This window comes from Chiloscyllium punctatum, unplaced genomic scaffold, assembly GCF_047496795.1.
Source record: "Chiloscyllium punctatum isolate Juve2018m unplaced genomic scaffold, sChiPun1.3 scaffold_400, whole genome shotgun sequence".
In the NCBI taxonomy this organism is placed as follows: Eukaryota; Metazoa; Chordata; class Chondrichthyes; order Orectolobiformes; family Hemiscylliidae; genus Chiloscyllium; species Chiloscyllium punctatum.
In genome coordinates this window covers 166,438-176,437 of record NW_027310134.1, presented here as the reverse complement: position 1 = coordinate 176,437, position 10,000 = coordinate 166,438, and positions in this window count along the sequence as shown.

Below are 10,000 nucleotides of genomic sequence, written 5' to 3'. Positions count from 1 at the left end.
TTCGACCACGTGCCGAAAACTTTAGACTTCCGTGAGCTCTCCGGCTTGCACCGAGACCCGAAGTCGACGTGCTAAGCACCACGGGACCCCTTTCGCCTGCAGGTCCCGAGCCGCCTTTATTTGCTGTTACGAGCATCGTGTGCCCCATACCTGCGTGACAAGCACCGCAGGGCGGCAGAGCCATCGCACTTGGCCGGGTGGCAGAGGAGGACCCGACTATTCACAGATAGCGGCCCAACGACTCCCAGAGCCGGTCGTGCGGTGCGCGAGGTCTGCTCTCTTCACAAGAGGCTTTATTAGGGAGTGCTAAGGCAAGGTTCTGTGCCCTCCACCCTCATCGCAACACCCATGGGAGCCTCCGGTCGTCAATAGACCGCCGCACCGGCCTCTGACTGACTCTCAGAATGGACGGAAAGAGCCGGGTAAGCCTTTCAAAAGATTCGACCACGTGCCGAAAACTTTAGACTTCCGTGAGCTCTCCGGCTTGCACCGAGACCCGAAGTCGACGTGCGAAGCACCACGGGACCCCTTTCGCCTGCAGGTCCCGAGCCGCCTTTATTTGCTGTTACGAGCATCGTGTGCCCCATACCTGCGTGACGAGCACCGCAGGGCGGCAGAGCCATCGCACTTGGCCGGGTGGCAGAGGAGGACCAGACTATTCACAGATAGCGGCCCAACGACTCCCAGAGCCGGTCGTGCGGCGCGCGAGGTCTGCTCTCTTCACAAGAGGCTTTATTAGGGAGTGCTAAGGCAAGGTTCTGTGCCCTCCACCCTCATCGCAACACCCATGGGAGCCTCCGGTCGTCAATAGACCGCCGCACCGGCCTCTGACTGACTCTCAGAATGGACGGAAAGAGCCGGGTAAGCCTTTCAAAAGATTCGACCACGTGCCGAAAACTTTAGACTTCCGTGAGCTCTCCGGCTTGCACCGAGACCCGAAGTCGACGTGCTAAGCACCACGGGACCCCTTTCGCCTGCAGGTCCCGAGCCGCCTTTATTTGCTGTTACGAGCATCGTGTGCCCCATACCTGCGTGACGAGCACCGCAGGGCGGCAGAGCCATCGCACTTGGCCGGGTGGCAGAGGAGGACCAGACTATTCACAGATAGCGGCCCAACGACTCCCAGAGCCGGTCGTGCGGCGCGCGAGGTCTGCTGTCATCACAAGAGGCTTTAGGGAGTGCTCAGGCAAGGGTCAGCCCGCAGCCTTCCTGGCAACACCCAGGGGAACCAGGCCACTCGCGTCTCTCGCCTTCATTTTCGACACGAGCGCCTGCGGAGGGCCACCACCCCCTCCGATTGTCAAGAGACCTCCGCACCGGCCTCTGACTTACTCTCAGAATGGACGGAAAGAGCCGGGTAAGCCTTTGAAAAGATTCGACCACGTGCCGAAAACTTTAGACTTCCGTGAGCTCTCCGGCTTGCACCGAGACCCGAAGTCGACGTGCTTAGCACCACGGGACCCCTTTCGCCTGCAGGTCCCGAGCCGCCTTTTATTTTTGTTACGAGTATCGTGTTCCCCAAACCTGGGTGACGAGCACCGCAGGGCGGCAGAGCCATCGCGCTTGTCCGGGTGGCAGAGGAGGACCAGACTATTCACAAATAGCGGCCCAACGACTCCCAGAGCCGGTCGTGCGGCAGGCGAGGTCTGCTCTCATCACAAGAGGCTTTAGGGAGTGCTCAGGCAACGGTCAGCCCGCAGCCTTCTTGGCAACACCCAAGGGAACCAGGCCACTCGCGTCTCTCGCCTTCATTTTGGACACGAGCGCCTGTGGAGGGACGGCCGGAGTCAACGTGGGGTTTGCCCGCCCTCCAATAGTGTCAAAAGACCGCCGCACAAGTCTCTGACTGACTCTTAGAACAGACAGAAAGAGTTTGTCAAATCTGTCAAAAAATTGACAAAGTGTCAAAAATTCGACTTCCAAGAGCTCTCCGGCATGCACTCATACCTGTCATTAAAGTGCTATGCCCGTGGAACCGTTTTTCGGATGCCTTTCAGAACGGTCCCGCGCCGCCATTTTGTTCTAAAAATCGTGTTCCCATATATCTCCGGGTACCCCGCCAACCTCACTGCGGAAAAACTACAAGTGGCACTGAATGGGTCTGAATTCCAAATTTGACTGCATCGGTCTGGAACTCGGTCCGGTCAAAACCGTTTGGATTTTTCTCGGTCCGGACTTCCGCGACAGACAAAGTTAAAGTTTTCGGGCTGCAGGCACAAAACGACAGCTGGCCATTTGCCGGGCTCAATTCACCCAATTCCTCCGGCACTTCGGAGCACATGTTCGGTGTAAGTTTGCGAATCTTTCCCGATGCTGCAGCATTTTCCTCCGCTGACACTTAGAATATTTTTCACACTTTGCTGAAAATTTTTCTAAGTGTTTTTTTCCAAGTTTTCCTGGTTACTGATTTCTTCTTTTTAAACATTTTTCTAAGTTTTTCTGGTTACTGATTTCTTCTTTTTAAACATTTTTCGCAGTTTGTCTGGTTACTGATTTCTTCTTTTTAAACATTTTTCGCCGTTTTTCTGGTTACTGATTTCTTCTTTTTAAACATTTTTCGCCGTTTTTCTGGTTACTGATTTCTTCTTTTTAAACATTTTTCTAAGTTTTTCTGGTTACTCATTTCTTCTTTTTAAACATTTTTCTAAGTTTTTCTGGTTACTGATTTCTTCTTTTTAAACATTTTTCTAAGTTTTTCTGGTTACTCATTTCTTCTTTTTAAACATTTTTCTAAGTTTTTCTGGTTACTCACTTCTTCTTTTTAAACATTTTTCTAAGTTTTTCTGGTTACTGATTTCTTCTTTTTAAACATTTTTCGCCGTTTTTCTGGTTACTGATTTCTTCTTTTTAAACATTTTTCTAAGTTTTTCTGGTTACTCATTTCTTCTTTTTAAACATTTTTCGCCGTTTTTCTGGTTACTGATTTCTTCTTTTTAAACATTTTTCTAAGTTTTTCTGGTTACTGATTTCTTCTTTTTAAACATTTTTCTAAGTTTTCCTGGTTACTCATTTCTTCTTTTTAAACATTTTTCTAAGTTTTCCTGGTTACTCATTTCTTCTTTTTAAACATTTTTCTAAGTTTTCCTGGTTACTGATTTCTTCTTTTTAAACATTTTTCGCAGTTTTTCTGGTTACTGATTTCTTCTTTTTAAACATTTTTCTAAGTTTTTCTGGTTACTGATTTCTTCTTTTTAAACATTTTTCTAAGTTTTTCTGGTTACTCACTTCTTCTTTTTAAACATTTTTCTAAGTTTTTCTGGTTACTCACTTCTTCTTTTGAAACATTTTTCTAAGTTTTTCTGGTTACTGATTTCTTCTTTTTAAACATTTTTCTAAGTTTTTCTGGTTACTGATTTCTTCTTTTTAAACATTTTTCGCAGTTTGTCTGGTTACTGATTTCTTCTTTTTAAACATTTTTCGCCGTTTTTCTGGTTACTGATTTCTTCTTTTTAAACATTTTTCTAAGTTTTTCTGGTTACTCACTTCTTCTTTTTAAACATTTTTCTAAGTTTTTCTGGTTACTGATTTCTTCTTTTTAAACATTTTTCGCAGTTTTTCTGGTTACTGATTTCTTCTTTTTAAACATTTTTCTAAGTTTTCCTGGTTACTGATTTCTTCTTTTTAAACATTTTTCGCAGTTTTTCTGGTTACTGATTTCTTCTTTTTAAACATTTTTCTAAGTTTTTCTGGTTACTCACTTCTTCTTTTTAAACATTTTTCTAAGTTTTCCTGGTTACTGATTTCTTCTTTTTAAACATTTTTCGCAGTTTGTCTGGTTACTGATTTCTTCTTTTTAAACATTTTTCGCAGTTTTTCTGGTTACTGATTTCTTCTTTTTAAACATTTTTCTAAGTTTTTCTGGTTACTCACTTCTTCTTTTATAACATTTTTCTAAGTTTTCCTGGTTACTGATTTCTTCTTTTTAAACATTTTTCTAAGTTTTCCTGGTTACTGATTTCTTCTTTTTAAACATTTTTCTAAGTTTTCCTGGTTACTGATTTCTTCTTTTTAAACATTTTTCTAAGTTTTTCTGGTTACTCATTTCTTCTTTTTAAACATTTTTCGCAGTTTTTCTGGTTACTGATTTCTTCTTTTTAAACATTTTCCTAAGTTTTCCTGGTTACTGATTTCTTCTTTTTAAACATTTTTCTAAGTTTTCCTGGTTACTCATTTCTTCTTTTTGATCATTTTTCTAAGTTTTCCTGGTTACTGATTTCTTCGTTTTGAACATTTTTCTAAGTTTTCCTGGTTACTCACTTCTTCTTTTCAAACATTTTTCATCGTTTTTCTGTTTACTCATTTAGCACTTTCAGGCACTTTCCGATCATTTCCTCGTTCCCGATTTCACCCTTTAAAACGCTTTCGGGCATTTCCCTAAGTTTTGCGGTTCACTCGTTTGGGACTCACTGACACCTTCTCTAGCTTCCCTGCTCACTTTTTTCGTACTGTTGAGAAAATTCGAACCCTTTCCTTAACTATGCCGGTTACTGACTTCACCGCTTCAGACCCTTGTCCCCGTAATGAAAGATACCATTTCCCACCGTGGGAAATGCACGAAAATCGGACTGAACACGGGGGAGGCTCCCCCCTCGAAGGCGAGACCGTCGGCAGAACCGCCGGGTCAAACCCGGCTGAGCTACCCGGCTTACAAGTCTCAAAGTCGGTATGAGCAGTCACGTCCACCCCCATTCCCTTTTGGACCACTTCCCACGGTTCCAAATGCATGAAAATCGGCCTGTACACGGGGGAGGCACCCGCCTCGAAGACGAGACCGTCGGCAGAACCGCCGGGTCAAACCCGGCTGAGCTACCCGGCTCGGAAGCGCCAAAGTCGGGTTGAGCAGTCACATTCACTCCCATCCCCTTTTGGGCAACTTCCCACGGTTGGAAATGCATGGAAATCGGACTGAACACGGGGGAGGCTCCCCCCTCGAAGGCGAGACCGTCGGCAGAACCGCCGGATCAAACCCGGCTGAGCTACCCGGCTTACAAGTCTCAAAGTCGGTATGAGCAGACACGTCCACCCCCATTCCCTTTTGGACCACTTCCCACGGTTCGAAATGCATGAAAATCGGCCTGTATACGGGGGAGGCACCCGCCTCGAAGACGAGACCGTCGGCAGAACCGCCGGGTCAAACCCGGCTGAGCTACCCGGCTCGGAAGCGCCAAAGTCGGGTTGAGCAGTCACATTCACTCCCATCCCCTTTTGGGCAACTTCCCACGGTTGGAAATGCATGGAAATCGGACTGAACACGGGGGAGGCTCCCCCCTCGAAGGCGAGACCGTCGGCAGAACCGCCGGATCAAACCCGGCTGAGCTACCCGGCTTACAAGTCTCAAAGTCGGTATGAGCAGACACGTCCACCCCCATTCCCTTTTGGACCACTTCCCACGGTTCGAAATGCATGAAAATCGGCCTGTATACGGGGGAGGCACCCGCCTCGAAGACGAGACCGTCGGCAGAACCGCCGGGTCAAACCCGGCCGGGCTACCCGGGTTAGAAGCCCTAGAGTCGGGTTGAGCAGTCACAATCACTCCCATCCCCTTTTGAACCTGTTCCCACCGTTGGAAATGCACGAAAATCGGCCTGTACACGGGGGAGGCTCCCCCCTCGAAGGCGAGACCGTCGGCAGAACCGCCGGGTCAAACCCGGCTGAGCTACCCGGCTTACAAGTCTCGAAGTCGGGTTGAGCAGTCACATTCACTCCCATCGACTTTTGGGCAACTTCCCACCGTTGCAAATGCATGAAAATCGGCCTGTACACGGGGGAGGCACCCGCCTCGAAGTCGAGACCGTCGGCAGAACCGCCGGGTCCAACCCGGCTGAGCTACCCGGCTTACAAGTCTCAAAGCCGGGTTGGGCAGTCACGTTCACCCCCATTCCCTTTTGGATCACTTCCCACGGTTCGAAATGCACGAAAACCGGCCTGTACACGGGGGAGGGTCCGCCCTCGAAGGCGAGACCGTCGGCAGAACCGCCGGGTCAAACCTGGCTGAGCTACCCGGCTTACAAGTCTCAAAGTCGGGTTGAGCAGTCACGTTCACTCCCATCGACTTTTAGACCACTTCCCACGGTTCGAAATGCACGAAAATCGGCCTGTACACGGGGGAGGCACCCGCCTCGAAGACGAGACCGTCGGCAGAACCGCCGGGTCAAACCCGGCCGAGCTACCCGGCTTAAAAGTCTCAAAGTCGGTATGAGCAGTCACATTCACCCCCATTCCCTTTTGGACCACTTCCCACGGTTGGAAATGCATGAAAATCGGCCTGGACACGGGGGAGGCTCCCCCCTCGATGACGAGACCGTCGGCAGAACCGCCGGAACAAACCCGGCTGAGCTACCCGGCTTACAAGTCTCAAAGTCGGTATGAGCAGACACGTCCACCCCCATTCCCTTTTGGACCACTTCCCACCGTTGGAAATGCACGAAAATCGGCCTGTACACGGGGGAGGCACCGGCCTCGAAGACGAGACCGTCGGCAGAACCGCCGGGTCAAACCCGGCTGAGCTACCCGGCTTACAAGTCTCAAAGTCGGGTTGAGCAGTCACATTCACTCCCATCGACTTTTGGGCAACTTCCCACGGTTCGAAATGCACAAGATTCGGCCTGAACACGGGGGACGCTCCCCCCTCGAAGGCGAGACCGTCGGCAGACCCGCCGGGTCAAACCCGGCTGAGCTACCCGGCTCGGAAGCGCCAAAGTCGGTATGAGCAGTCACGTTCACTCCCATCCCCTTTTGGACCGCTTCCCACGGTACGAAATGCATGAAAATCGGCCTGTACACGGGGGAGGCACCCGCCTCGAAGACGAGACCGTCGGCAGAACCGCCGGGTCAAACCCGGCTGAGCTACCCGGCTTACAAGTCTCAAAGTCGGGTTGAGCAGTCACATTCACTCCCATCGACTTTTGGGCAACTTCCCACGGTTCGAAATGCACAAAATTCGGCCTGAACACGGGGGACGCTCCCCCCTCGAAGGCGAGACCGTCGGCAGAACCGCCGGGTCAAACCCGGCTGAGCTACCCGGCTTAAAAGTCTCAAAGTCGGTATGAGCAGTCACATTCACCCCCATTCCCTTTTGGACCACTTCCCACGGTTGGAAATGCATGAAAATCGGCCTGGACACGGGGGAGGCTCCCCCCTCGATGACGAGACCGTCGGCAGAACCGCCGGAACAAACCCGGCTGAGCTACCCGGCTTACAAGTCTCAAAGTCGGTATGAGCAGACACGTCCACCCCCATTCCCTTTTGGACCACTTCCCACCGTTGGAAATGCACGAAAATCGGCCTGTACACGGGGGAGGCACCGGCCTCGAAGACGAGACCGTCGGCAGAACCGCCGGATCAAACCCGGCCGAGCTACCCGGGTTAGAAGCCTCAGAGTCGGGTTGAGCAGTCACGTCCACCCCCATTCCCTTTTGGACCACTTCCCACGGTTCGAAATGCACGAAAATCGGCCTGTACACGGGGGAGGGAGCCGCCTCGAAGACGAGACCGTCGGCAGAACCGCCGGTTCAAACCCGGCTGAGCTACCAGGCTCGGAAGCGCCAAAGTCGGGTTGAGCAGTCACATTCACTCCCATCCCCTTTTGGGCAACTTCCCACCGTTGCAAATGCATGAAAATCGGCCTGTACACGGGGGAGGGAGCCGCCTCGAAGACGAGACCGTCGGCAGAACCGCCGGATCAAACCCGGCTGAGCTACCAGGCTCGGAAGCGCCAAAGTCGGTATGAGCAGTCACATTCACTCCCATCCCCTTTTGGGCCACTTCCCACGGTTCGAAATGCACGAAAATCGGACTGAACACGGGGGAGGCTCCCCCCTCCAAAACGAGACCATCGGCAGAATCGACGGGTCAAACCCGGCCGAGCTACCCGGGTTAGAAGCCTCAAAGTCGGGTTGAGCAGTCACGTCCACCCCTATTCCCTTTTGGACCACTTCCCACGGTACGAAATGCATGAAAATCGGCCTGTACACGGGGGAGGCACCCGCCTCGAAGACGAGACCGTCGGCAGAACCGCCGGGTCAAACCCGGCTGAGCTACCCGGCTCGGAAGCGCCAAAGTCGGGTTGAGCAGTCACATTCACTCCCATCGACTTTTGGGCAACTTCCCACGGTTCGAAATGCACAAAATTCGGCCTGAACACGGGGGACGCTCCCCCCTCGAAGGCGAGACCGTCGGCAGAACCGCCGGGTCAAACCCGGCTGAGCTACCCGGGTCGGAAGCGCCAAGGTCGGTATGAGCAGTCACATTCACTCCCATCCCCTTTTGGACCGCTTCCCACGGTTTGAAATGCACGAAAATCGGCCTGTACACGGGGGAGGCTCCGCCCTCGAAGGCGAGACCGACGGCAGAACCGCCGGGTCAAACCCGGCCGGGCTACCCGGGTTAGAAGCCTCAGAGTCGGGTTGAGCAGTCACATTCACCCCCATCCCCTTTTGAACCTCTTCCCACCGTTGGAAATGCACGAAAATCGGCCTGTACACGGGGGAGGCGCCCCTCTCGAAGGCGAGACCGACGGCAGAACCGCCGGGTCAAACCCGGCCGAGCTACCCGGGTTAGAAGCCTCAGAGTCGGGTTGAGCAGTCACATTCACCCCCATCCCCTTATGAACCTCTTCCCACCGTTGGAAATGCACGAAAATCGGCCTGTACACGGGGGAGGCCCCCCTCTCGAAGACGAGACCGTCGGCAGACCCGCCGGATCAAACCCGGCCGAGCTACACGGCTTACAAGTCTCGATGTCGGTATGAGCAGTCACGTCCACCCCCATTCCCTTTTGGACCACTTCCCACGGTACGAAATGCATGAAAATCGGCCTGTACACGGGGGAGGCACCCGCCTCGAAGACGAGACCGTCGGCAGAACCGCCGGGTCAAACCCGGCTGAGCTACCCGGCTCGGAAGCGCCAAAGTCGGGTTGAGCAGTCACATTCACTCCCATCCCCTTTTGGGCCACTTCCCACGGTTCGAAATGCATGAAAATCGGCCTGTACACGGGGGACGCTCCCCCCTCGAAGGCGAGGCCGTCGGCAGAACCGCCGGGTCAAACCCGGCTGAGCTACCCGGGTTAGATGCCTCAAAGTCGGGTTGAGCAGTCACATTCACCCCCATCCCCTTTCGGCCCCCTTCCCACGGTTGGAAATGCATGAAAATCGGCCTGTACACGGTGGGCGCTCCCCCCTCGAAGGTGAGACCTTCGGCAGAACCGCCGGGTCAAATCCTGCCGAGCTACCCGCGTTAGAGGTCTCAATGTCGGCTTCAGCAGTCACATTCAATCCCATTCCCGTTTGGACCTCTTCCCGCCGATGGAAATGCACAAAATTCGGCCTGAACACGCGGGACGCTCCCCCCTCGAAGGCGAGACCGTCGCCAGAACCGCCGGGTCAAATCCGGCCGAGCTACCCGCGTTAGAGGTCTCAATGTCGGCTTCAGCAGTCACATTCAATCCCATTCCCTTTTGGAACACTTCCCGCCGTTAACAATGCACGATATTCGGCCTGAACACGCGGGACGCTCCCCCCTCGAAGGTGAGACCTTCGGCAGAACCGCCGGGTCAAATCCTGCCGAGCTACCCGCGTTAGAGGTCTCAATGTCGGCTTCAGCAGTCACATTCAATCCCATTCCCGTTTGGACCTCTTCCCGCCGATGGAAATGCACAAAATTCGGCCTGAACACGCGGGGCGCTCCCCCCTCGAAGGCGAGACCGTCGCCAGAACCGCCGGGTCAAATCCGGCTGAGCTACCCGCGTTACAGGTCTCAAAGTCGGCTTCAGCAGTCACATTCAATCCCATTCCCTTTTGGAACACTTCCCGCCGTTAACAATGCACGATATTCGGACTGAACACGGGGGCCGGTCCGCCCTCGAAGTCAACACCGTCCGCAGAACCGCCGGGGCAAATCCGGCTGAGCTACCCCGCCCCCGAACACTCAAAGTCCCTCTGAAGCCTTGCATTCGCCTCCTTGGAAAATTGACGTCAAACATTACCAAAATCGGGGGCACGA